The following is a 25,940-nucleotide window of genomic DNA, read 5'->3' as shown; positions in this document are numbered from 1 at the left end:
AACAAGATAGACAAATACCTACCCAAACTAACAGGCAGAGACACGGTATCCAAGTTAACAAAACCAGAAATGAAAAGGACATAACAACAGGCAAAGAGAAAATTCAGGTCTTATTTCAAAAGCCTATATTCTACAAATTTGGAAAATCTTAAGGAAATGGATGGTTTTCTTGACAGATTTCATTTACCAAAGTTAAATCAAGATCGGATAAACAGTTTAAATAGTCCTATAAACTCTCAGTTTCCTTAGAAACAGTCATAAAAAGTCCCCCCTTTAAAAAAAAAAGCCAGGGCCAGATAGTTTTAGAGCAGAGTTCTACCAGACTAAATACTAGTTCTCCTTGAACTATTCCACAAAAGAGAAATGGGAAGAAAACTGCCTAACTTGTTTTAGGAAGCTATAGTCACTCTCAAACCTAAACCACACAAAGACTCAACAAAGAGAATTTTGTCAGAGACGTAAGGAGAAGTCATAAAGGCTTTGCTTGACAAAGTTCCAGAGACCTCCAACTGTCCAGCATGATCTCTAGACAGATGTTATTGAAGCTTTGTTTGATAAAGATCCAAAGAGCTCTGGGTGATCACCCCTAGCCTTTGATATTATCTATGGTCCAGGTGTAATTTTGCCTAACAACTACTTTGATATGTTAGTGGTAGAAAAGTTTCTTTAGAATCTGCTTTGAGAGCAATAGAAGGTGGGCTTGGAATATCACACTTTATAGATATTTTACAATAGATGACCCCTTGGCAGTTAGCTTAGGCTTGGGTAGTACAACTATTGCTTTGGGACTGGAGGTAAGTCAATTTTTTCTGTGTTGAACATTTAGTTTAAGCTGTGTTGCTATGACAACCATGTAAACACATGGATTTAGCCAACGGATATTTATGATTAAACATTCTCAAGTATTGTTTAAGAAGTAATAATCAGGTCATGCTGACCATTGTTGAGAAATTGATTGATTTTTGCTGTATGCTTTATTGTAGTTTATACAGAACTGCTTGTATTTCTTTGTTAGATTGTTCTTTTGCTCTGTTGATTTTTAAAGGCTTTATTAATCAGCATGTAATCTGTAATGAAAAAAAAAACTTGAACTTCACTTTAAATAAAGTACTAGAGTTGGCCTAAAAAGGACAGAAAAGTAAAGAAGTAACAAAGAAGGAAAAGCAGAAGAAAAATAAAGGTCTGTTGGCTACAAGACTTTTTAGTTTGTACCATAACTTATGTCAGGGCTAGTATACTTTTTCCTCTGTTCCTCAACCTCTTCTCAACATGTAGTTCCAATAGCTAGTTGTTCAACCAATGCTAGGTTTCCTTTAACTAGCTGTTCACCCCCTGCTCAATTCTTCTACTGTGGAACCACCAAAACTTTCTCTTCTCTCCTTTTCCCTGTTCCCAGAGCTGGTCTGTGGGAGAATTTCTGACCAATTTTTCTCAAGAATATTGATGCAAAAATACTCAACAAAATATTCACAAACCGAATCCAAGAACATATCACATATACCATCCACTATGATCAAGTAGGCTTCATCCCAGGAATGCAGGTATGGTTCAATATACAAAAATCCACAAATGTAATGCACCATAAAAATAAACTGAAAGGAATAAATTACATGATCATCTCATCAGATGCAGAAAAAAAGCCTTTGACAAAATCCAACACCCCTTCATGATAAAAGTCTTGGAGAGATCAGGGATTGAAAGCCCACAACTAAGCATAATACAGGCAATATACAGTAAGCCAATAGCCAACATCAAATTAAATGGAAAGAAATTCAAAGAAATTCCAGTAAAATCAGGGATAAAACAAAGATGCCCACTTTGTCCATATTTCATACTTAAAGTTCTAGCCACAGCAATAAGACAACTAATGGAGATCAAGGGGATACAAATTGGGGGGGGGGGAGAAACTAAAGTATCCCTATTCACAGATGATATGGTAGTATACAAAAGTGGCCCCCAAAATTCTACCAGAGAACTTCTCAACAGAGGAATCTTGAATGGCTGAGAACACTTAAAGAAATGCTAAACATCCCTCGTCCTCAGGGAAATGAAAATCAAAATTACTCTGAGATTCCATGTTACACCTGTCAGAATGCCTAAGATCAAAAACTCAAGTGACAGCACATGCTTGCAAGGATGGGGAGAAAGGGGAACTCTCCTCCATTGCTGGAGAAAATGCAAACTTGTACACCCACTTAGGAAACCAATCTGGCACTTTCACAGAAAATTGGGAATAGTTTTACCTCAATATACAGACATACCACTCCTGGGCATATACCCAAAAGATCCTCTACCACACAACTAGGATTCTTGCTCAACGATGTTCATAGCAGCTTTATTCATAATAGCCAGAACTGGAGACAATGCATGTGTCCCTTAATCAAAGAATGGATAAAGAAACTGTAGTACATTTATACAGTGGACTACTATTCAGCTATTAAAAACAAGGAAATCATGAAATTTGAAGGCAAATGGGTGGAACTAGGAAAGATCATTCTGAGTGAGGTAATCCAGACCCAGAAAGACACACATGCTATGTTCTCACTTTTAAGTGGATATTGCCACATAATACAGGATAACTATACTAAAATTCACAGGCCAATAGTAGCTAAGTAACAAGTAGGGTCCAAGGAAGGATGTTTGAATCTCACCCAGAAATATAAATAGATAGTGGTAGTAGTTGAAGAAAAGGAGCAGGACAGAAAGGAGAAGGAGTGCTGAGGAAATGAGGGTGGAGATGAGATGTGGGGAGAATGGGGTGGATGCAGTACAGACGGTTTGCACAGAGAAGAGAAACTGTGAATAGGGATATCTCTGAGACAAGCTGGAGACCTACAAAAGAGCAGGCTCCTACAAGGATATGGGGTGACTCTAGCTGATACCTCTAGTAGCAGGGGCTGTGGACATTAAAGAGGCCACCGTCAGCCGGGCGGTGGTTGCGCACGCCTTTAATCCCAGCACTCGGGAGGCAGAGGCAGGCGGATCGCTGTGAGTTCGAGGCCAGCCTGGTCTACAAAGTGAGTCCAGGACAGCTAAGGCTACACAGAGAAACCCTGTCTCGAAAAACCAAAAAAAAAAAAAAAAAAAAAAAAAAAAAAGAGGCCACTGTCTAACAAGAAAGAACTCCTAGTCCAATCTGAGGCTGGTCCAATCTGAGGCTCAAACCAAGGGAGAATGCTAACCCCTGATACTATTAAGGAGACTCTAATATGCTTCCTGATGGGATCTTCTGAGATCAGATCAAAACAAATGCTGAGACTCACAACCAAACTTTAGGCAGAGCACAAGGAGCCTTGTGGAAGAGTGGGGGGAAGGATAGAAGAACCTGGATGGAGCAGAAATAACAAAAGAACACCAACATAGCCAACTAAACTGGGCCCAGGGAGGTCTAAGGAGGCTGAAGCATGGACTGGACCTAGGCATCCTACACATATGTACCCAATGGGCAGCTGGGTCTTCGTGTGGGTCTCCTAGTAAGGGGAGTAGTGCTACCTCTGGCAAGGACTCTATTGCCTGCTTTTTGTTTACTTTGTCCTGATGTGGCTGCCTTGCGAGGCCACCAAGGAAGAGGATGTGCTCAATCCTGATGCCACTTGTGTTGTCTTGGGTTGGGGGAGGCTCCCACTTTCTGAGAGGTAGAGGACGGGCATAGCAGAAGGAGGAGGATGTTGGGACCAGGAGGAAAGGAGGAAGGGGCTACAATTCCGATATAAAGTGTATAAATTAATTAATTAATTAAAAAAGAAATGATAACATTCCAACACACACACACACACACACACACACACACACGCACGCACACACACACACCAATGATAACAAAAAATAAAAACAAACTAAAAAGAAAGAAACACATTGATTTACCAAAGAATAGTGACTTAGTTGTTAATTTTATGTCAAAAGTATATTCTTTTTCATTCCATTTGGCTCAGCACAATATACATAATGGTTTTAAGATTATCATCAATTAGACAAATCATCTCAGAAGAGGATCTCCGTAAGGGATTACTTAGATTAGCTTAGTCTATTTGCATGTTTGTCAAATTGATTACATTCATTGAAGCCCTGCCTGGGGATGGCTTCCTTCTCTAGGCAAGAGATCCTGGGCTATGGAATAGAATAGGCAAATGGAGCCCTTGCACTAGCATTCATTCAGTGTTGTCTGCTTTGACTGAAGATGACTATCTGCTTCAAGTTCCTACCGCCTTGATTTCCCTTCAGTGATGGGCCATAAAGTGACATTGTGAGGTAAATAGCCTTTTTCTTCTTTAAGTCACTTCTGTCAGGTGTTTTATTACAGCAACAAGAAGCAAAGTTAAGACATTGACACAGTAAATGTTTCAATGCAAATCCCTTATCCCTGAATTTAACAAAGGAGATATGGACTAGTAAACTTTAGATTTGGAAAGGTCTAAAAATTGTTCTTCCTTGAAATCTTCTGGAACCCTAGCAGCATTTTATTTCCTCTAAAATAATTTGGTACCGTTTTGCACACTGAGACAATTTCTTTGAAGTATAATGAGTAATGAAGTGATATCTTTCAACTGTGTTGCCAATGTCAGATGAAAGATCTTGTTCGGAGATTATTTAATTAATTAAGAAAGCCCAGATGCACATAATAAACAGGAACATGCTGCTGCTGTATCACCCTGTTTTAGTTTAAAAAAAACCCTATTTTTAAAAGAAAAATAAATGATTATAATAGTTCTGAAAGACCTGACTTCCTCCAGCAATTATGGCTGGCATTTATAACTATTATCTATGATATTATGATTGACAGATTGAATAAATCTAAATGTAATATTAGCAATCAAGCCTCAAATAGTGTCAAAACCTTCACATCCAGAATGAATGTCAAACTCTCAACATGATCCACAATTATTAGGTTCTCCTGAAAATCATAATCTTGTCATTTTTAAAAATCAGAAATCTACAAGCATAATAATTGCCTTTTGGTTAGATTTTGTTGGTGTTGCTTTGTTTTTGGAGGGGTCAAATTTGAGCCATCTGTAGACAGATGGAAGGGAAAGTAGAATGAGAGCTGTTACCCAAAACTCTGCAGCTGTCAGGGTGTGTTTGAGAGAGTCCTAATGGTTCATTAGCAACAGGCAATGATACATCCTGAAAGAAATAGGGCCAGCGTGGAGACTGTCAGAAGTATTCCCTTCCCATGGCTGGTTGTTTATACAAATGTGGGTAATGATGGCCAGACTCATAATTACAAAACCATGTTCTTATAGGCCTGGACCCAGACCCTACTGGCAATTGCTGCAGCTTTCTTGTCAGCTACTCCTTTACAGTGTTCAGTTACATGAGGGACAACTAACTGACTGAGGTCTGGACACTGTAGTTCACACATTTTATTCCCACGTTTGTCCTACTGAGATCTCCAACCAACTCTTTTGTTAGTTTTATCCTTTGGAGGAAAAAAAAAAGAATCTAAGGCACCGGGGGAAGGGCTTGAGCATTTTGTGAAATTCAACAATGCTGAATAGAAGCAGAAGCTCTCTGGAGACACAAGCATCTGTCTTCTAGGTACTTTACACAGACTCATCCCAGTGTCTGGCTTGAGGTGATTGTTCAAGAGAATTATTTATTTATTTTATTTTTGCTTCATATGAGCACATCAATGGTTATTTTGATGGGGATAGTATGTAGCTGGCTCAAGTGTTAGAGATTCTTTAAATACTATTGCGTTGATGTTAGAAAAGAGAGCACACAAGAGTAGTTATAGACATATTCATATAGTAGCCGTAATTTATATAGTTTTTTGTTGATTCTCTTGTCCTCTTGTCCTTAAACATAAACCCATTGTAGACTTTGGTAATATTGGAAATGAATGCTCCTATCTTAAAAATCCTGATGATGTAGCTGGTCCACTGTTGATTTTTGAAAACTGCATATTCCCAATACTGTGTGCTTACTGCTGCACTCTCTATTGAGGATGCTACAATAAATATTCTTACTTGTTATGTGTTTTTCATCCTTTAAATTTTCTTAGAACCATTTTATACTTAAAAATACATATTTACTGCCTGCTGTACCTATAAATGCTATGGGAGAATTTCTTGCAAGGACTATAATATTGCCCTGCTTGCACAACTTTAATAAATTTCGTAACTCAGTGACCAAGATTCTTTGATATATCTTAGTACTTATGATATTGTTAAAGTATCTTACACAGAAAAATGTTTCCTGGAATGATTATTGGGGTAATAATTTGAAATACTATTTGGAATGGAAAAAACAGCTTAAGAATAGTTGTGGAGATAATTGCATCACAAAATATTTTCAAGATTTCAGAGTGAAAATATGCTCAAAGATAAAAATCTTGTGGGCTTCAGTTACTCCATTTATCATGACTAAGTAGTATTCAATATTTCCTTTTATGTAAGGGCAGATATTCTATCAAGCAGAAAAGTGGAATCAGTATACCTCTCAGGGTGGAAATGAGAAAGTAATTTAACCCTTACAAAGCTGAAATGAAAAGATAATCATTAATGGAAAGGCAGAGGGAAAGAAAGCAAACCAACACAAAGTGTAAATACAGAGTATGTTGCTTCAAAAATGCTATTTGAGCATGGGGTACAAATGCATTTCTACATCAGAATTTAAGAGAAAGAGGTTAAGTGGGTATAAATTTGTCTATCAGATTATTTGAGATTTTGGAGTGGGTTGTTGATGCAACTGGATGCTCAGAGACATAACAGAAGTCCACCCAGTGCCAATAAGCTTCATGATTACTTAAACCAAAGCAACTCTCATTATTAATGTGATGTTATTTATATCAACGCACTGATTCGGTGACTAGTCAAAAATTAATTGATTTCTGAAAATGACACTGTGTCTGTCACCTGTTTGTCAGTATGACCAAATACTGAAGAAAATCAAGGGAGACAGGACTTACCACAATTCATAGTTTCAACCCAACATGACAGAGAATATATTATTACCTTTAGTTATTAATCTGAGAGGGTGATAATTGCAGAATTGGTCTTTATTTCTTTCATTTCATCTAGATCTCTAGTTTATACTATAGTACTACTCATATACTGAGTAGGTTTTCCTTGGTTACTGAATCATCCCTAGACATATACAGACACATCAAGGGGGGTGTTTCCAGAACCAGCTAGAAATTTCCCAATCTTTTCAAATTGAGAATCATCTAGAGTAACAATAACAAATCCACCCCTTGTCAACTTGACACCCACTTGTATCTGCTTCAACTATAAAATACCATCTCTGGTCCCCAAAAGGCTGTGTCCACAAGATAATGCAAAAAAGATTGTCACCATCAAAAGGAAGAATAGGATTGGGTCATAGCAGGACCAAATTTCATCAGGGAAAACACTAGATCCTATAGCTTCACGTCTTATGATGTTCCATATGTATTTGATGTGATATTTCTGTTTGTTTACCACCTAAAGTCTGTATGTTTAAGCACTCACTTTCAATTTAATGGGATTAAGAGGGTAAGCTGTGAGCGTGTACTAAGAGGCGAATTATGTGAAAGAAATTAATGACCTTAAGAAGAAATGGAGCTTATTTGTCCCTCTGTCTTGGGAGGGTGAAGCCACAAAGTATCATCTATTAACAAGGAATTGAGTACTCTTCAGATATTATATCCACCTGCTTCATTGTAGACTTACAAGCCTTTAGGATGGGAGGAAAAGACATCTCTGTTGTTTATAAACCACCCATCCTTAGGTATTTTGTTACAAAAGACCAAAAGGAATACTATCTCATTATGGAAGATCTTTTTTTTTTATAAATTGTAAGGTAAATGTAAATTAAAGTATATGCTTGTGAAATTTCCAATAAAAGATGCTCAAGGGAGTACTCATTTATTTCATTTCCTTACAGAAAATTTAGTGAAATGGCAATACCAGATGTCAGGATGATAAAATGTTTTCCAATGTGGAGAAAGAAAAGCCATCATCAGAGCAAATGTTTCATTTATTTCTGAATGATTTAAACATAGTAGAGTTATTTGACCATGAATCATATGATTGTTATCTAATTTATGATCAACATAGATAAAAATCACATAAAATAAAAATTAGTATAATATATGAAGAGAGTAGTATACACAATGACCAACAAGAAGTGTTAAAATAGAGCTGAAGAAAAGGTTTACATAAATACCATAGTGTGGCGATGAAAGAAAACAGGGAGGTTGGTCTACAGGGTAGAAATGACTATTCTGCCACACCTAGCGTTTGTGAAAATGGCAACTAAAAAAAAAAAAAAGCAAAATAGATAAATTGGAGGATGTAGTAAACAGAATATTTCTCCAAGATGTCTCAGCCACATAATGTGATTATTCCATCTTCCAAAAACATGACTGACCAAACAAGAGCTGAAAATGAGCAATGTAGACGTCCCAAAGTGGATGAGGGGAAGACCAAGGCCTCAAGCCCACATAAAGAATTGTAGGCAGCAAAGGAATTCTGACTGTTGAGATGACTAGTCTTCTGCAGGGATTAACACACCCATGGGTTATCCAGTGCACATGGCCAGTCCTGAGAACATCCACACAAGCCACATTACACCAGTTGAGCAGATTATATTTATGAATGCATATGTATCTGTCTATACACATATGCATGTAACAGAGATGTATGAGGAGGCCATGAATTTGAAAGAGGGCAGCGAGTGGGATATGGAAGAAGGAAAGAGAAGGGGAATTGAAAAAAATTATATTACATTTTGTTTGATTTTTGTTTTTTGAGACAGGGTTTCTCTATGTTCGCCTTGGCTGTCCTAGGCTCGCTTTGTAGAACCAGGCTGGCCTCAAACTGATATAATTATATTATAATTTCAAAAAGAGAAATTAAAAAGGAAAATAAAAGAAAAATGGTTCTAAGGTTTAGATTATTCCAAATAATTCATTGGCCCTGGAGTGATTACAAAGATCCTTTGATGAAGATGGCAGTCAGAATACAAAGACATGACAAAAAAGAAGAAACTGGACAGATGAAGGAAAAGGGCAAGAAAATAGAAAATTTCAAGCCACCAGCGCAAGTGCAGCCCTGTTGACACCACTACTTTAGAATTTCTGATTTTCAGAATAGTGATAACAAATCCATATTGTTTTAACTTTCAATTTTGTTACAGCAAAAATGGAAACTTACTATGGGTACAATAAAATAATCAAAGAAAAAATAAATAGGAATTTCTTAATGGAAAACATAAAAATATTGAAAATCAGTGTATTTACAATGAAATGAATCCATGATGTATAAATAGCATTCAATAATAGAGAAGATATAAACAGATGTATACCCTCATACAAGTTAGACTGAGATATTTTTTAAATGGGCCTTAACTTACAAAAAATTATATGTGTATATTTTTGGAATACAACATGTTGTTATTGTATACTGCATGGGAATTTTTTTTTCTAACTATGGAGTGGCTGCAATGAGCTAGTTAACATGTGAGTTGCTTTAAACATCTCTTAATTTATAGTCAGAATATGTAAAATGCACTGTCTTAGTCGTTTCAGGTATACCACACATTGTCAGTAACTAGCTAACTTGCAGAACTTATCTTTCCTGCATAATCAAAATGCTGAATGTTTTCATAATTTCCCAGCCACTCTGCAACCATGTACTAGCCTAATCTATTCCTTGATTATGCTAGGCAGTGAGTATGAAAAGATCTTCAAACCTGCTGGCAGAAGGATTACAAACAAAAGCTCAAGTTAAAAAATAACCTATGTTTATGCTTTCTCTGACTGCCCCAGGCCTCCCCACCAAGGGGAAGAGGTCAAATATGGGGCACAGAAAATATAGTGGTGGAGGAGGTCCCCCTCAGTCACAGATATAGGGGAGGGGAACAGGGTGAAAGCAGGGGAGGAACTGGAGGATACAAGGGATGGGATAACAATTTTGGTGTAACCTGAATAAACTAATTAAATAAAAAAGAAGAAAATATGGGTAAAATAAACTACATATGGAAGATTAAAAAGAAAAGTAACCTATGTTACCAAGGGTCAGCTCCAAGGTTGATAGCCTATTTCTCATAAACAATGTGGTGCTACACAGTGTCACATAGTTTTAAACTGATAAATGATTTTAGAAGTGGATATTTATATTGAGCCAAACCACTAATCAAAATGAGAAGGGAAAATATTCTTTAAAAAATGGAAATGTAGTTATCAAGCTATAGATTCTTCTTTAAAGAAATATATAAAGCCATACTCTAGCAAAATAAACCATGGATCAGAGTTTTTTAAAAAAGAGAAAGGACTCATGCCAGAATTATGAAACTAAAGAAAATAAAATTCTCTGTAAAATAAGCACAAAGAAGTGGAGAAAACAAAGATTAATAAAATTAAAATAAATAATCAATGCATTTTGAGTAAATAAGATCAAGAAAAAGATAAGTACTCAGGAATCAATGACATACATGAGAAATCAAGTGGCTTTCAAAACAAAAATTTAAAAAATAGCATTAAGTAAAACATTAATAGACTGTATAACAACCCTACTATGCTACAAGTTTTGGTTTTTGCTTGTTGTTCGATTTTTTTCATGTGAATTTGAAGAATTATTTATAAAATATTTGGTTATAGTTTACCAGGAAGCACAATCAGTTGAAAATTATTTTCTTTTTCAGGGTTAAAGGGTTTCATTTTGATTTTAATTTCACTTTTCATTTATGGTGTATTGTTTTTAAATTTTATCTGTATTACCTGTAGGCCTGGCTAGCAATCAATTAAGACAAGGACACTTGTTATATTTTAAGATAGCATTAGTTAACCTGGGGCAGGGCAGATATCAGTCCTCTAAACTACCTCCCATAGTGGGGCAGGCATGGGAACCCTGCCTCAATCCCACGCCATCTGCTTCCAATAATTTCTATCAAGCTACCTCCCATCCATAATCCCATATACTTGGTAATGTTCTTTATCTGAGCTGGATTCTCTATCCACTCCGCCAGCCATGTGCTTGTGCTTCAGCTATCCCATGGCACCTTCCTTCTCTTCACTTCAGGTCTCTCTCCTTTCTCCTTTCTTCTTCCCAGAATTCCTCTCTGTCCTAGCCTCACCTATTTCCTGCCCTGCCCAGGTGGGATGGCTTTTTATTAAGCAAAAGGTGGGTCACAGACAGAAAGCAGTAATTAACATCAAAATACATCAGACAATCCCCCAACAATGGTGAATCTGATATTGTCTCTGTACAGCCCTACTTTATCATTTCTAATTTTGTACTATAAATTCTGTCCATCTGTGCGTCTGTCTGTCTCTGTGTGTCCGCGTCTCTCTCTCTCTCTCTCTCTCTCTCTCTCTCTCTCTCTCTCTCTCTCTCTCTCTCTCTCTCTTCAATTGCCAATAGTTGCTTATAGTCATTTTTTCATCTACAGTAGGTCCCATGCTATTCCCCCGCCCCCCCCCATGTTAAAAACTCTGTCAGTGTTGCCTTTTTTTGGGTCCTGTTTAGGTAAGCAAATTGTCAGAGTGTCACAGCTTTAGCTCACCTGCCATTTCCAGGAGACACAATCTCACAGCAGACTTCCTAGTCCTCTGGTCCTTACACACTTTGTCTCCTCTTCAGCAATATTTCCTGGACCTGAGGTGCAGGAGATGGGTTGCAGATGTATCCTTCAGGGTGGACATTACATTACTAGATGATCCTTTTAGGGAACAGCTCCTGGTTTAGGGATGGAACTCCGGATAAATAGGTATTATTTATCTACTACCAACTCTGAACTACATAAATAGGAAACGACTAATGCTAGATTTCTGTCTGAAACGTGAGTAGTGTTTTGTGTTATTCTGCCTATTCTCCTTCAACCTTAGGTTCCTTCAGGAAAGATACTCCTGACTATAGAAGCAGTACCATTCTCAGCTTTCCATACATCTCTCTCCAGAACTGTTCTACCCATGCATTTATATGACAAATTATTTTAAGATCATCCATATATATACACACATATATAACATATATGGTATATATATATATTCACTTAGTTAACTGATAGTATGGCCATTGTGTGGTCTTGTTACCTGTTACCATCTTCATTGCATTCATGAGAAGGTGAGAAAGGCAGCCCATGACTAGAATCAGAGATAAGGTTGCTGTGCTCCAGGTGCTGATGTGCAGGTTCAATACTTTCTAGCTTCTCCTGAAAAAAGAGAGGACAGAAGGACAAAAGAGGAATTCAATGTTCTTTAAGGTCATTCTTCTTCTCACAGTCTGATTTTAGTCTTTTTTGGAGCTTTTAGATATAATATATACAAATGAAACATGTAAAATTGTCTACTATTTCCTCTGAAATGTTATGAAAGTCTCTAACTATTCATATTTATTCTCTGTGCATTCCTTGTCTGATAAAATGATTATGTTTTATATCAATTAAGCATAGCATGCCTATTCATACTCTCACCTACTTATAATTTCATTCAAACTCATTTCCCTGAGATAAGTGGTTATGTTTTAAATGGAATCAATTAGATAGGAGTCACCTTGCATATGGAACTTTAGAACTCACAAAGTTGAAGCTCTGCTTCTCTCTCAATTAAAAGTTTTATTCCAGGTATTAGATTTATACATGTTAAATCATATTGAATTGAAATAGATGCTCTGGGGAAGATTGTAGGAGGTACCAATGAAGAGAAATTCACTGCAGAGCTTTACCAAGCTTCAGTTTTCCTGAAATGACAGGACCCTAGCATACTGTGTTTGTAAATACAGCGTGGAAAGGACATAAAGATATACTGTGGTGGAACAAGATGAACTCTTTGCTGTCATGTTATTTCACTTACATGAAAAGGCTGCTATGGAAAAGGCATCCTCTATCCCACCTCAGATAATGACAAATTAGAAAAGTATCTGGCAACTAATGAAACTAAACCAATAGGGAAGATATTTGTCACTAGAAAGGGTATACCAAATGCCACCTAAGGAATTACTCAACTGAAGAGATTAATAGGATGAACATTTACTGATGTCATATGAAAGAATAAGAGAAAAGGCTGTGAAAATCATCACAAATTATATTACTGTTCATAACAAAAAGTCAAGAGGGAGAAGTTGCTTCTCTTTGAACAGCTGAGTATCTGCCACTCTCCAGTGTAGCCATGTGAATCATCCAACAATTTAGTAAACTTATTTGCACATGTTTTTGTTATAAAAATTTCATAAAACATTTTCCATAATTTATTATGTAAAAAGTTTAGTTTGGCTTTCTGGGGATTGTGTCAGAACACTTTTTACTACTTTGTTTAGCGGTAACTACCCAAGCAATCATTTCACTCTGATGGCATTGTAACATCAGAGAACAACCGATAGATGCTTCTCATGCATAAATGAATACAAGGAATATAACCTATCTACTTGTTACTCAACATGTCAAATATTTTAAAACCCATGCTACATCTTACATCTGGTTTTCACTAATCTGTGGTTAGAGGTTGACAACCTTGCCTAAGACTTTAGGTAGCATTCACCATTGTTGGTTGTATGGTGCTTGACTTTACTGCTTCTTTATTTTGGAGGGGTTTTATCCATTTATTTACTTCTGAGACAGGATGACACTATTCTTCCAGTCTTGACTGGAAGCCATCATATTTGTATAACCACTCTCAAAGGCAGTGTTATAACTGTGTGCCACCTGAGTCAGTACTGTATATCAAAGGAAGTTGGTTGAAACAGCTCAGAGGGAGCATGACACAGTGGAAGAGTACTTGGACATTGTGCTTAAAACACCTGGCTCTATTCCTAGCATTACAAAAGAAAGTAAGACGCCACTAAGACTAGGTCAAATCTTAAATAAGGTGGATTGTTTAATTTGTGTAAATTTGGGGCACACTAATAATAAGCATCTGTAGTAAATTCTAGGTATGTTTTATCCATAATATTTTTTCAGATTTTGGCTTTTCTCTTTTTGAGTTCAGAATATTGGCTGATAGTGAAATATCTTACTGTGTTCATTTTATACTACAGAATTCTTTTCCATCCCTCAGAAAAGTTTTCATCTCATGTTAAACTTTAATAATTGTTCAAAGTAGGGGAGTCAGTTACTTTTCTGCTGTTGCGATCAAGCTCCATGACCAAAGCCACTGGTAGAAGAAAGGGCTTATTTTGTTCTAATAGACCACAAGGGATTAAGAGTTTATTACCATCACCTCCTAGAAAGCATGGCAGCAAACACCAGCGGGAATGGTAGCTGAGCTCTCACTTCCGGAACTACAAACAGGAAGTAGGCAGAAAGAACTCAAAATGGCCAAGGACACTTGAGACCTGCAGGCTTGCCGCCAGTAATCTACTTCCTCCAGCAAGGCTACTGAACAAAAGCAGTATTACAACATGTGTATTGAAAGAGGCAAATATAGTTACATGTACCAAGATCCTCAAACAGAGTCACCAATGAAGATGGTAGCTAACTCAATAACCAAGTTCCCTCCCTGTATACTGTTGCAAAACATGCTAAGTAATCGGCAAGGCTGAAAGCAAGGTTTGAAAGAAAGATTTATGAAAAGCTAGTTTACTGGGAAGGTGATCTCAGGCAACAAAAATGAAGAGAGGAAAGTGACATGGGACTAAAGAAAGATCAACTGGAATTCTGTCCTGGGCTGAGCTTGGCTCTCTGAAGGTGTATGTTGGATTCATTTCTGGATGAAGAACAAAACATTTGTGACCTTTCTTATCGGCTTGTTCCTGGGATTTAACTCCCTGTATCTGTTGCTTTGATGCCTTCCTTAGAGTTTCAGCAACTAAAGAGAAGAAATGGGTGGTTGGCATTTCATGTAGAATGTACACAGTGATGTGCTCTGTCAACAACATGATTGAATTAAAGTCAAGAAATTGTGAGAAAGAAGGAAGAAACGTTCCCTTCTATCGTATTTTAATTTATATTCATCTGTTTTATCAATGAAATAATTTAAGAGTAGAAGTTGAAGAAATCTGCTCATGATCAAAGTAACAAATAATGAAAACTCAGCGTGGATGAGCTTCATTACACCATCTACTGAATCAGAGTCCACAGTGTAACAAGACTTTCAGGTGCAATGCAGGCAGACTCTCGTTCTGCACGTACAGGATTAAAATGGTTGCCTTAAAGTGCTCTGAAGTAATGTGGTCATCTAATGCATATTATCAAGTGATGCAGAGGACATGCTGCTCTTTCCAACCAAATAAAAAAGATTTTCATAACCATTTTCTTTTTCAAAACTTAAATTACTTAAGGAGTTTTGCTGAGTAATTTTTGGAAAGATTTTTTTCTTTTTTTTTGTTGATTCCTATTTTTAATTATTATATTTCTTTTTCACACATATATTTATATTATTACACATAAATAAAATAAATTACATACAGCAAGAAGAATCATGGAACAATCAGGATTTACATAAATGTTACATTCATAGTGTTTTGGCTATCTGTGTTTGGGAACCTTGAAGGAAACATCTTTCCTATCCTGGTGAGCCTAAAATTCTGAATGTAAATCAATATCTATCATATTGCATCTCTATCAATTTAAAACATCTATCTAGACCTAAAAACATCTTAACCCCTAAACAACTAAGCTTAGAAAACATGCATGTGAAATAGATGCTTTACTATTGTCATTGGTAAGTTGATTTCTAATCTGTAGTGAATAGGTAATATGTAAGAGAAATAGATTGGATTACCTGTTTTCTGTTCCTGCTTGCTGTAACACAAGGCAGAAAACTGATTTACCTCACAATTATTTTTGTGACTTCTCTGTTCTATGCTTCAACGTCTTTACAACTGGTTAAATAAAGATATTAGAGGGGCTGGGCAGTCTATATCTCAAAACTCTGACTTGTGTTACTGCATCGAGGTACCTGTGTGCTTGATGTTTGTGTACTTGGGGTTGTCCCTAACTCCTGGTGGCTTCTGAAGTCTTTGTGTGTTAGACATCTTATCACTGAGTCAATGAGGCCATGTCAGTTGTTTGGAATTACTCTGATTCTCACTTCTGCCATGGATGATGATTCATCTGCTACCACTGTGTGTGTGTGTGTGTGTGTGTGTGTGTGTGTGTGTGTTCATGCCTGCATGTGTCCACTGGGATTAAAGCTCTTTAAGATTTGAGATAGTCAGATTGACCTCATTTTTATAGTAGATACTCCCTTTTTCTATGTGCAACCTTAAACTGCATCTGCAAAAATCACATGAAACATGTTGACAATTTTCAAGGATACGAATATGGATAAACTTAAAGGACCCTCCTTCCTTTCATGAAAGTTTGGATGCTTCAGGAAACAGTGGCTGTGGTATGAAGATGGGTGTGGCTATGTTTTAAGTACCATGAATATAAGGAATTCATTTTTTCCTTCAGCACATATTTATGTAGCAAACGTTGCTTTCTAAATTCTTACTAGTATTTATTATCAGTAGGTGATTACAAAAGGCAACGACCTTGAAAGGCAGTGACATTTCATGGGACACAGAACCAAGAGCCTTCTTTCTGAATGTGAGGAGGCAGTACATTACTGCTGAGCTCATGTCACCCACTGGTTTTCATTAGAAATACTAAGTTTCTCTCAACCCAGACAGGAGAGTATATTTGAGGGAAGAGAGAAACTGATGGCTTCTTTTTCATTTACCTTCAGCTTAGTGGCCGGAGTAGAATAATCCTCAGCTTTCAATGCTTGATACAAATGTAACGAGAGAGGTAGAAGGGATGCAAGGGGATTGGGAGAATTTAAGGCTCAGCAAGTTGGTCAATATCACACTCTGTTAAGAACATTTATGCAAAATAAGTTTAATTTTGATGCACTGGTATAGAATTCAAATTTAAGATTCTTCACACACACACACTACTTTAATATGCAGTATTGTACCCACACAACTCAACTATAAAAAAGGTTTATTTCAAATACTTTAAAAGTGTTATTGCAGGCCCCTTAGGGTAATTAAGTAATACAAGTTAATTGTTATTTGATCAAATCATGATCATATCAGTTACTAGTCTATTTTTTTCACAGGAATATACATGCTAGGTTTAACAGCTGTATATAATTCTATAGATAGATAAGGTAAAATAGTTAGATAATGTCTTCAAAAGCCTCCGAGACATGCAGAATATGGCATTTAAATATGTTTTTATTATTTCAAAGATGTATTTACAATGAGTCAGGTTAACTCCTGGCAGCAATCAGCCTACCTCAAAGAAAGTGATGAGCATCAAAGAACCTCCTTATGGAGAGGGCTTCAAATATGGCAAACCAGAAACTGGGCAAAATGTCCTCGTTTCTTTTTTTTTTTTTTTTTTTTTTTTTTGGTGGTTCTCTAGATTTTTCTCCTTTATTAATTTATTCTTGTTACATCTCAATGGTTATCCCATCCCTTGTATCCTCCCATTCTTCCCTCCCTCCCATTTTCCCCTTATTCCCCTCCCCTATGACTGTTCCTGAGGGGGATTACCTCCCCCTGTATATGTTCATTGGGTATCAAGTCTCTTCTTGGTAACCTGCTGTTCTTCCTCTGAGTGCCACCAGGTCTCCCCCTCCAGGGGACATGATCAAAGTTGAGGCACCAGAGTATGTGAGAAAGTAATATTCCACTCTCCACTCTACTGTGGAGAGTGTTCTGTCCATTGTCTAGATCTGGGTAGGGGTTTAAGGTTTACCGCCTGTATTGTCCTTGGCTGGTGCCTTAGTTTGAGCAGGACCCCTGTGCCCAAATCTGCCTATCATAATGTTCTACTTGTAGGCTTCTAGGACCCTCTGGATCCTTCTACTTTGCCATTCACCCATGCTTCTCTCATCTAGAGTCCCACTAGAATGTCCTCCCTTCTGTCTCAGTTTCCTGGTAAGTGAAGGCTTTCATGGGACATGCTCCTTGGGCTAATATGCAGATATAAGTGAGTATATACCATTTGAGTCTTTCTGCTTCTGGGTTAAGTCATTCATTATGATCATTTCTAGCTCAATCCATTTATCCACAAATTTTGGGAATTCCTTGTTTTTAATAGCTGAATAGTACTCATTTCTGCCACAGACAGAATTCTGCCTAAAAATGGGCAAGCTCAGACGCAGGCAGAGTCAACTTGCCAAACTCTGCCAAGACAAGGTAAGCAAGTCCTCAATAGTTCCTGCCTCACAAATATGTCTGTCAGATACATTGGGCCAGAAGGCTGGGGATGATGCTCCGATGTTATAGAGAGTTTGGGTGACTGTTCAGGCAACAAACTGTCTCTGTTATTTTCTCATTTTGGAAGCTGCTAACCTGTACTTCCTGTCTACTCAGATAACTGGTTTTATTCCTTCTCAAATTTATGATGGGATTTAAGACCAGATAGTTTAGTTTTACAGTGAAGCTTAGTTGTTTAGGGGTTCAGATATGTTTAGGTCTAGATAGATGTTTTAGTTGATAAAGATGAGATATGATAGATATTGATTTACCTTCAGAATTTTAGACACATCAGGATAGGAAAGATGTTTTCTTCAAGGTTGTCAAAAAATCAAACAGTCAAAACACTATGAATCTAACATTTATATAATTCTTAATTGTTTTCATGATTCTTCTTACTGTTGGCAGTTTATTATATATACATGTAATAATATAAATGTATATGTAAAAAAGAAAAATAATAATTAAATACAATAGAAAGAAAGAAGAAAAACCAATGGCTTCATGCTCTTAAGATGACATGTTTAATTTTGATTATTTTCAGTCTTAATATTTTAATTTTTTATTGACTTACTTCATTCTATTAGTGACTGTATGCTACCATGTGGCCTGAATGTGCCAAGACCACTCTCTTTTTTTTTTTCATATATTTTGTTTCTGACTGTTAAAGACTGACTTATGTCCCCTCAAAACTCATGTTAAGTCCCAAGTTATGTAGAAGTAATGCCTTCTAACACATTGTAATGTGACTCTACTTAGATACAGGGTCTTTAAAGAGGTAGCTGGGGCCCCCTAATCTAATAAGACCTGGTGGACTTATAGAAATGATGATCAAGACACAGGCACTACAGAAGAAAAAGCTAGAAAGACAGATTGTAGAGGTGGCCGCCTGCAAACAGGAATAGAGGCCACAGAATGAATGCCACCACACAACTTCATGTTACAGAGGTTTTAGGTCTCTGCTGTTTAAGCTGCCTGGTCTATGGTACCCTATTATGGAAAACTGGTAAATCAACGCACAGATTTTTGCACTATATATACAACTGTGGGGAACAGTCTTATTCATATATGTGCGTATGTGTGTGGATTTTGCTATGCTATATAGATAGAAGTTAAAATCCTAGTGAACTTTCATTTTGATGGATATTGCTGCATTTGTTCTTTAAAAACACTTCACTGTAATTATATTTTCCTACTTACCAATCCTCGACATAAAAATCTCTTAAAAACTTTTTTCCAGTGATGAATAAAATTTGAGATTTCAAAAAAAAAAAAAAAAAAAGATGACATGTTTGAGTAAAGGTACCATGTGAGTCAGATGCAGAAAGCAAAAGTGAAACCATTGGTTTTTAATTTGTTGTGATTCCACCTGAAGGCTCTCAGCATAGAGGCTGCCTTCACTGCACATACTCCATCTTAACTTATCAGCCAGCCAGTCTCAAATAAAACCCCAAACCTTCAATTATGTATAGGAACAAAATGTCATTCTCAGAAAGTACCATTCTGACTAATATATAAGGAGAGCTCTGAATTAAACAAGGCCCGAAATGTATTAAAAAAAAATAATTCAAGTTCAAAGCTCATTTAAATCAATCTGAGAGTTGTGGTTAAATTAGTCCTACCACTAGGGGAGAGTTCACAATTTTCTTACACACATTCAGATGTTGTCTCTTCTACTACATGAAATAGAAACATCATGGAGAAATAATGAAATAGACATGGAGCATGACACATGTGGTGGGCATTTGTTCGAAAGTTTAGGATGAGAGATGACTTTAAAAGAGAGAGAGAAAGAAACTCACGGTATAGATCCTTTAGTGTTCTTCATTCAGATTCATACCTGATGCAGGGCTTTGTGCTTCAGTTCCTTTAAGGATACTGTTAACTTCTAGAAAGATTTATTACCCAGAAACCAGAAATGCTGAGGGCCATACTACAATCTGAAACTGTCTTGAATGCTTTTGGTTTGGCTTCACCAAAAATGCATTGTGCCAAACACTCTTTCTCCTTAATTTTTAAACCCTTGTGTATTTTTAAAGAAAATTCAATCCACATGTTTCTTATGCATTTACACTTAACTCATCACATTCCTCTTGTGTAAGAGCAACTTGGTGACTAAAGAGGCTTTGGAAATTTATTTTCTTTGAAGCTTTTTAGTATAAAAATAATAGCATGTTCATTTGGTGCAATCCATTTTATATATCCAGGTGTTTTGTTTTTCTATTTGAAAAGAACAGATTCTATTTGTCCTTTAGTCCTGTCTCCATTACTCAATTAACATAGTAATATAACATCATTACCATGGGCCTTAACAGTCTAACTATTTTGTGTTATAAACTCAGTGATTACATTAGTGACACCATAAGCATATGTACTCATGGCATTTGTGTTAACAAAGGCATTGGACTAACTTGTTATCAGCCTTGATAGAAGTAGATATCTGGGATTGGCAGTGCACTGCTTTTTTCATTTTTCAGCTGTATTGTCAGGCTCAGAAAGAATTTTCCAAGCAGTTTTTTTTGCAAGCTTTTATATGTTTTTATGTGTTTATGATTTTTATGCTAATGACTCTATGTGTAACATTCATCTCCCTGACCTATTTCACTTTCTTTGATTCAAATCCTGGATGCCTTACCTCTATAATCTCAATTAAAATGAAGACTGTGCTAGAATACGCAATTATTAAGTAAAACAATTATATGCTTAAACCATATATATGCTTACTATACTATTTTAACTCCCTAATTATGTTAATTATACATAGTTACATGTCTCTAGATATTCCTAAATAATAATAAAAGTATGTGTTGTGGACCATGAGTGTACCAAGCATCCTGCAGAGAAGTATTTATGAGAATGTTTTTTATTATAATCTCACTGTGCACAATCAAATCACTACAATGTATGATCTTAGAAGTTGTGGATATCAGGTGCTAATAATTGCTGAGCTAGTTATGTAACCTTTCCTACTTTGCGTCTTCATGAAAATATACAGTAAAACTGGTAAAGCTCCAGATAAAATTGATTATGATTCTGCCCTTTAAAAGTCATTTATGTTATAAATTATGTTGTGGCAAAGCTTAACTCTCAAAATATTTTACTTCACGTCTTAAAAACATATTGCACATCAAAACACAAGGGATGAACTGAGTGAGCATTGTCAATTGTGAATATTATTTATGAATAAAAGAGACACACTACCACTAATTACTAGGCCATTGCCCTTTGTGCTAGAGGCTGACAGTAAGGAATGAAAAGACAAGCTATACTTTTGGATAACTTTCTTTGTTTGGAGAGCCACAAATGAATACAATTAAAACACTGTGAAAGGTAAGAAGGCAACCGTAGAAGAGGAGAGACAACCGTCTCAGTGTAGACCCAGTGTAAGTTTCGAAGGCATCACAAGGTCCAGGTGTGCAAGAGCAGCAGCATGACAGACGAATGAAGAAGGCTTCTTTTCACAGACTCTTCTACCACACTTGTTTATACTTGCTGCTGTCCCACTTGCCTCACGAGCTCACTTAGCTCATAACTATTGCAAAAATATTTTTATTTGAATTTTACGGGTGAGAAAACAGAGACATAGGAAGTATACACCTTCGGTGGCCCTGCTTCTAACCCCTACATTATGATTCCAATGTTAGATTTAAACATCCATAAGAAAAGCAACATCGATCAAGGAAGACCAAAACTTTTGGCCTTCCCCAGGGCAGCCTTAATCTAGACCAGTGGTTCTTAATGTTCCCACTGACGAGACTCTTTAATACAGTTCCTCATGTTGTGGTGACCCCAGATCATAGAATTATTGTGTTCATCCTTTGCAACTATAAACTTTGCCACTGTTATGAATTGTAATGTAAATATTTTTGGAGATAGATGTTTGCCAGAGGGGTTGTGAGGCACAGCTTGAGAACTGCTGATCTAGAAAAATGTCAGAAGATGAAAATGTGAAGTGAAACTGTATCAATAGGATTAAGCTTAAATGGATCGTTGTTATTGTGAAGATGACCTTTTTTAGTATTAGAAAGAAAATTCTGGCAGCTTTCTGGACTACAGCCTATGAGAGGCTTGTACTAGACAGGGGAAAATGTGAATGGAGGATCTAGCAATAAAGAGCAAGGGGAACATTTTAGGATATGTTATTGTTGGTTTAATGAAAATAACTTGATAGAGACTGTGATTCCCGTGCCTTCTTTATCAAGGTCATGAGAGAAATAGTGTTGCTATTTGACATAGGGAAGAAAAAAAAAAGACAATACAATGATAGCTTTCTTGTGCTGGTTAAATTTGATCACCTGAATAGATTGAGAAGCACCACAAAGGTTAGTGAAGTTCAGCGCTGGATGCATCTGTGAAGGAAGGCATTTAGAGAGAGAATTAATTAAAATTCTAAGAGTCACAGTGAATCTAAACAGTTCATTCTATGGGCTTGGATGCTGGGTGAGTGAAGAATTAAAAGGAGACCGCTTGTAATACAGGCATTCTAATAATCCCTCTCATCCTCCCCGTCTTCTTGTTCCTCCTCCTCATGGTCCTCTTGGTCCTCATGGTGCTCGTTGTCCTTCCTGGATGTTATGATGTAAGCTGCTTTGCTCTCTCATTCTCCAAACTGTACTGGACTACAACTTCTGAAACTGTAAAGCAAGGTAAACTTTGGGTCTCTGAAGTTTCTTGGGTACCTTGTTGTAGCAAAATAGTAAGAACACAGGACAAACTTTAGAGTAGACGGACTGGTTTTCTGAAAAAAAAAAAAAGACATGAATATAAGTTGGAGTCAAGAAATGTATGATTTGTAAAGACTTGTGTCCTGTTAAAAAGAATCCCAAGAACTTGTATTTGCATGATGGGGAAAGAAAAAAAAATTTTTTTTATTGTTGTGTTGTTTCTGCTTGTTTGGTTTTGTGTGGCACAGTCTCACCATGTAACCCTGGCTAGCCATGAGCTTGCTACATAGGCTTTAACCTAACAGAGATCATCTTTCCACCAGAGTGCTGAGAGTAAAGGTGTGTGCCACTACTCCTGGCAAAGATATATATTTGGGAAGGAATCTCAGGAATTGCTCAAGTTTATCCATTGTAGGTCAAAAGACATAAGGAGAAAACTCACTTGGAAGGCAGAAGGCACCATCACATAGACTGGATAGTGGTGGAATAAAGGATAGAAGCTTGGAAACCCACATCACACATGTGTCCCCTCCCTTCATCTCTCTCCTTCTTTCTGACTCCTCATTGGCCTGATGTGTACTGTTCTGTCCTGTCATAGCCTATCTGATATGATTGAGAAAGCCTTTAAATTCATGAAGCAAGCTACGTCTTTTTTCCTTATAAGTTGTTTCTCTTGGATGTTCATGGTGATGAATATATGAGAGATACAGTGACTATAATATGATGGAAAAAATAGGAGCCTCTTTTATAAAATATTTTTAAAACTATGCATCTAATATACATATAAGCTCTGATGAAGAGAAGGGCAATGATTCACTATGAATGGTAAAAGTTTTTTGGGAAAAATGTTTTTCATTTTTCTGTATTTTCTATTTTTTGTGTGACAAACAGAAACTGTTTTTATTGACCTAAAATAAATGAGATTGAAAACATGTTGTTATTGTTTAATTTCTTTCAGCCTTATTGAAACACAATGTATAAAAGTATATATCTTTATGTTATTCAAGGTAACTTTTAAAACAATTCCTTTAACTTTATTTTATGTGCACTGCTGTGAGGGAGTCAGAGCCTCTGGAACTGGAATTACAGACAATTGTGAGCTTCCGTGTGGGTACTGGGATTGAACCTGTGACCTCTGGAAGAGCAGCCAAGTACTCTTAACAACTGAGCCATCTCTCCAGCCCTTCATAATTTTAAAGTAGATTAATTTATTACTGAAAGAAATTTAACATTAATAATTTAGCATTTTATTTGATGGCTGTGTGAATCACTTTCTTGTAAGGAAAAATAAAGGATTTAGTAAAGAGACATGCTTTTATGAATTTATATTTAAAAAAGCCTCTCATAGAAAGCAACCATAAAGTAATAATCATTATATGTTTATTTACAAAAAGATATACTGAGATGTTATAGGTAACACTAAATTGTGCTCCCATATTTTTCCTCCTGTCCTGTGAAGTGACAGGGTAGTAGGATATGTGAGAAGACTGCTGCTCTGAGGATGTGTCTGAGGTGGCACACAGTCCCGTGTATTAGTAAGTTTACAATTGCCATGATGAGATGGCTGACAACAGTGACTGTATCAAAGGTTGGTTTGGGCTCACAGTTTGAGGGGATGCAGCCTACCACAGAGGGCAAGCTGCGTTGGCTTGAGCATGAAGTGACTGATAACATCCGCACTCAGAAGGAGATGGGGAACGAAGGGGATGAACTTGTTTTCTCTCTGTTATTCAGGCGGAAACGCCAGCCTGTGGAATGGTGCTCCTCATACTTAGGGTAGGGTAGGGCTTGCTTCCCTCTTCAGTTAAACTTCTCTGAAAATCCTCTCTTAGATGCACCCAAAAATGTATTTCTATACTGACTCTAAATCTTATTCTTGGATTAAAGATACGACAATTGAAATTAAGTGTCTTATGTGTCCCCCTAATGGAACAGACACCTTAACACATAATATTAAAACCACAACTTTCTATTCCTTACTCATAAAGACAGCATTTAAAAAGTTTTTATTTTTTATAATCATAATTTATTCATTTTATATCCATATTGTAATCCCCTCACTCTAATCTTCCCGTTCCCACTCTCCCTCCCTTTTCTGCCCTATCCCCCTCCACTAGACCTCTGACAGCTGGGGTCTTCCTCCCCCACCATCTGAGCACAGCTTATCAGGTCCCATCTGGATAGCCTGCATCCCCTTCATTTGGGTTCCCACAGGGCTTCTCCTCCAATGAAGGAGTGTTTCTCTTTCCCCACATCCTTGCCAGCATATGCTGTTGCTTGAGCTTTTTTTCTTAGCCATTCTGATGGGTGTAAGATGGAATCTCAGAGTCATTTAATTTGCATTTCCCTGATGACTAGGGATGTTGAGCATTTCCTTAAGTATTTGTCAGTATTCGATATTCCTCATTTTAGACTTCTCTGTTTAGCTCAGTACCCCAGTTTTTAATTGAATTATTTGGTTTGGTGGTGTTCAATTTCTTGAGTTCTTTGTATGTTTTGGATATTACCTCTTTGTCAGATGTAGGGTTGGTGAAGATCTTTATCCAGTCTGTAGGCTGCAGGTGTTTGTCATGCAAAACACAATTAGTCTGTCTCTATGTCCCCATAGTCTTTATCAGTTTCCAAACTTGAAAAAACAAAAATACACTTTTTTTTCTGAGATGTATCGCAGTTTCTTATCTGTGAGCCTCTAAAATATAAATTTATACCCCTGCACTATGCAAGGGTACAGTATAAACATCTATATAGCAAAAGAGAGAAAAGGTAAGGAATAGACAGGGGAGATAAGACTGCCCCATGAGCAATGCAGCTAGCAAACGCCAAACTCCACTGTCCCATGCCTAATACCCGAAGTTCATGATAGAATTAGCAAGGCACCAAGGGGCATGCAAGCTCCCCCCTTCTAGCCCTGCCACCTAAAGTATACACAGCCTCTTGTCTGTGGCTCCCCTCCATGCAGAAAATATACCATAGTCTCAGCATTTCCATTATCCCATGCTCTCCAAAGAAATTTGGATTTTGCCTTCATAGTTTCACAGAGAGACCTTTCAGTGCCTCCTTCTACAGACTTGGGCCTTGCTGCCTAAACAGCCTTCTAGAACTCAGCCTTAGTCACCACGACCTCCCACTTTTACACCTCTCTTGTGTGCCAAAACTAGCGCCATATGAC

General features: G+C 37.0%; 1 long non-coding RNA gene across 4 annotated transcripts; it reads left to right on the top strand.

Moving 5' to 3' along the window:
• Window positions 1-509: 509 nt before the first annotated feature.
• LOC311609028 lies at window positions 510-23,960 on the top strand. Of its 4 annotated transcripts, none has more exons than XR_014783238.1 (5): window positions 510-794; window positions 1,397-1,541; window positions 4,093-4,248; window positions 22,692-22,753; window positions 23,830-23,960. It is a non-coding gene; the product is annotated as an uncharacterized lncRNA (long non-coding RNA). The 4 variants fall into 4 exon arrangements; XR_014783240.1 differs by lacking the exon at window positions 23,830-23,960 and adding an exon at window positions 1,046-1,180 and having other exon boundaries at window positions 22,692-22,841; XR_014783239.1 differs by lacking the exon at window positions 23,830-23,960 and having other exon boundaries at window positions 22,692-22,841.
• Window positions 23,961-25,940: the final 1,980 nt, after the last annotated feature.

This window comes from Acomys minous (genome assembly GCF_964271855.1).
Source record: "Acomys minous genome assembly, chromosome: 11".
NCBI classification, from domain to species: domain Eukaryota; kingdom Metazoa; phylum Chordata; class Mammalia; order Rodentia; family Muridae; genus Acomys; species Acomys minous.
Note: the sequence above shows the minus strand (reverse complement) of the source record. Positions and strands in the feature narration are given on the sequence as shown.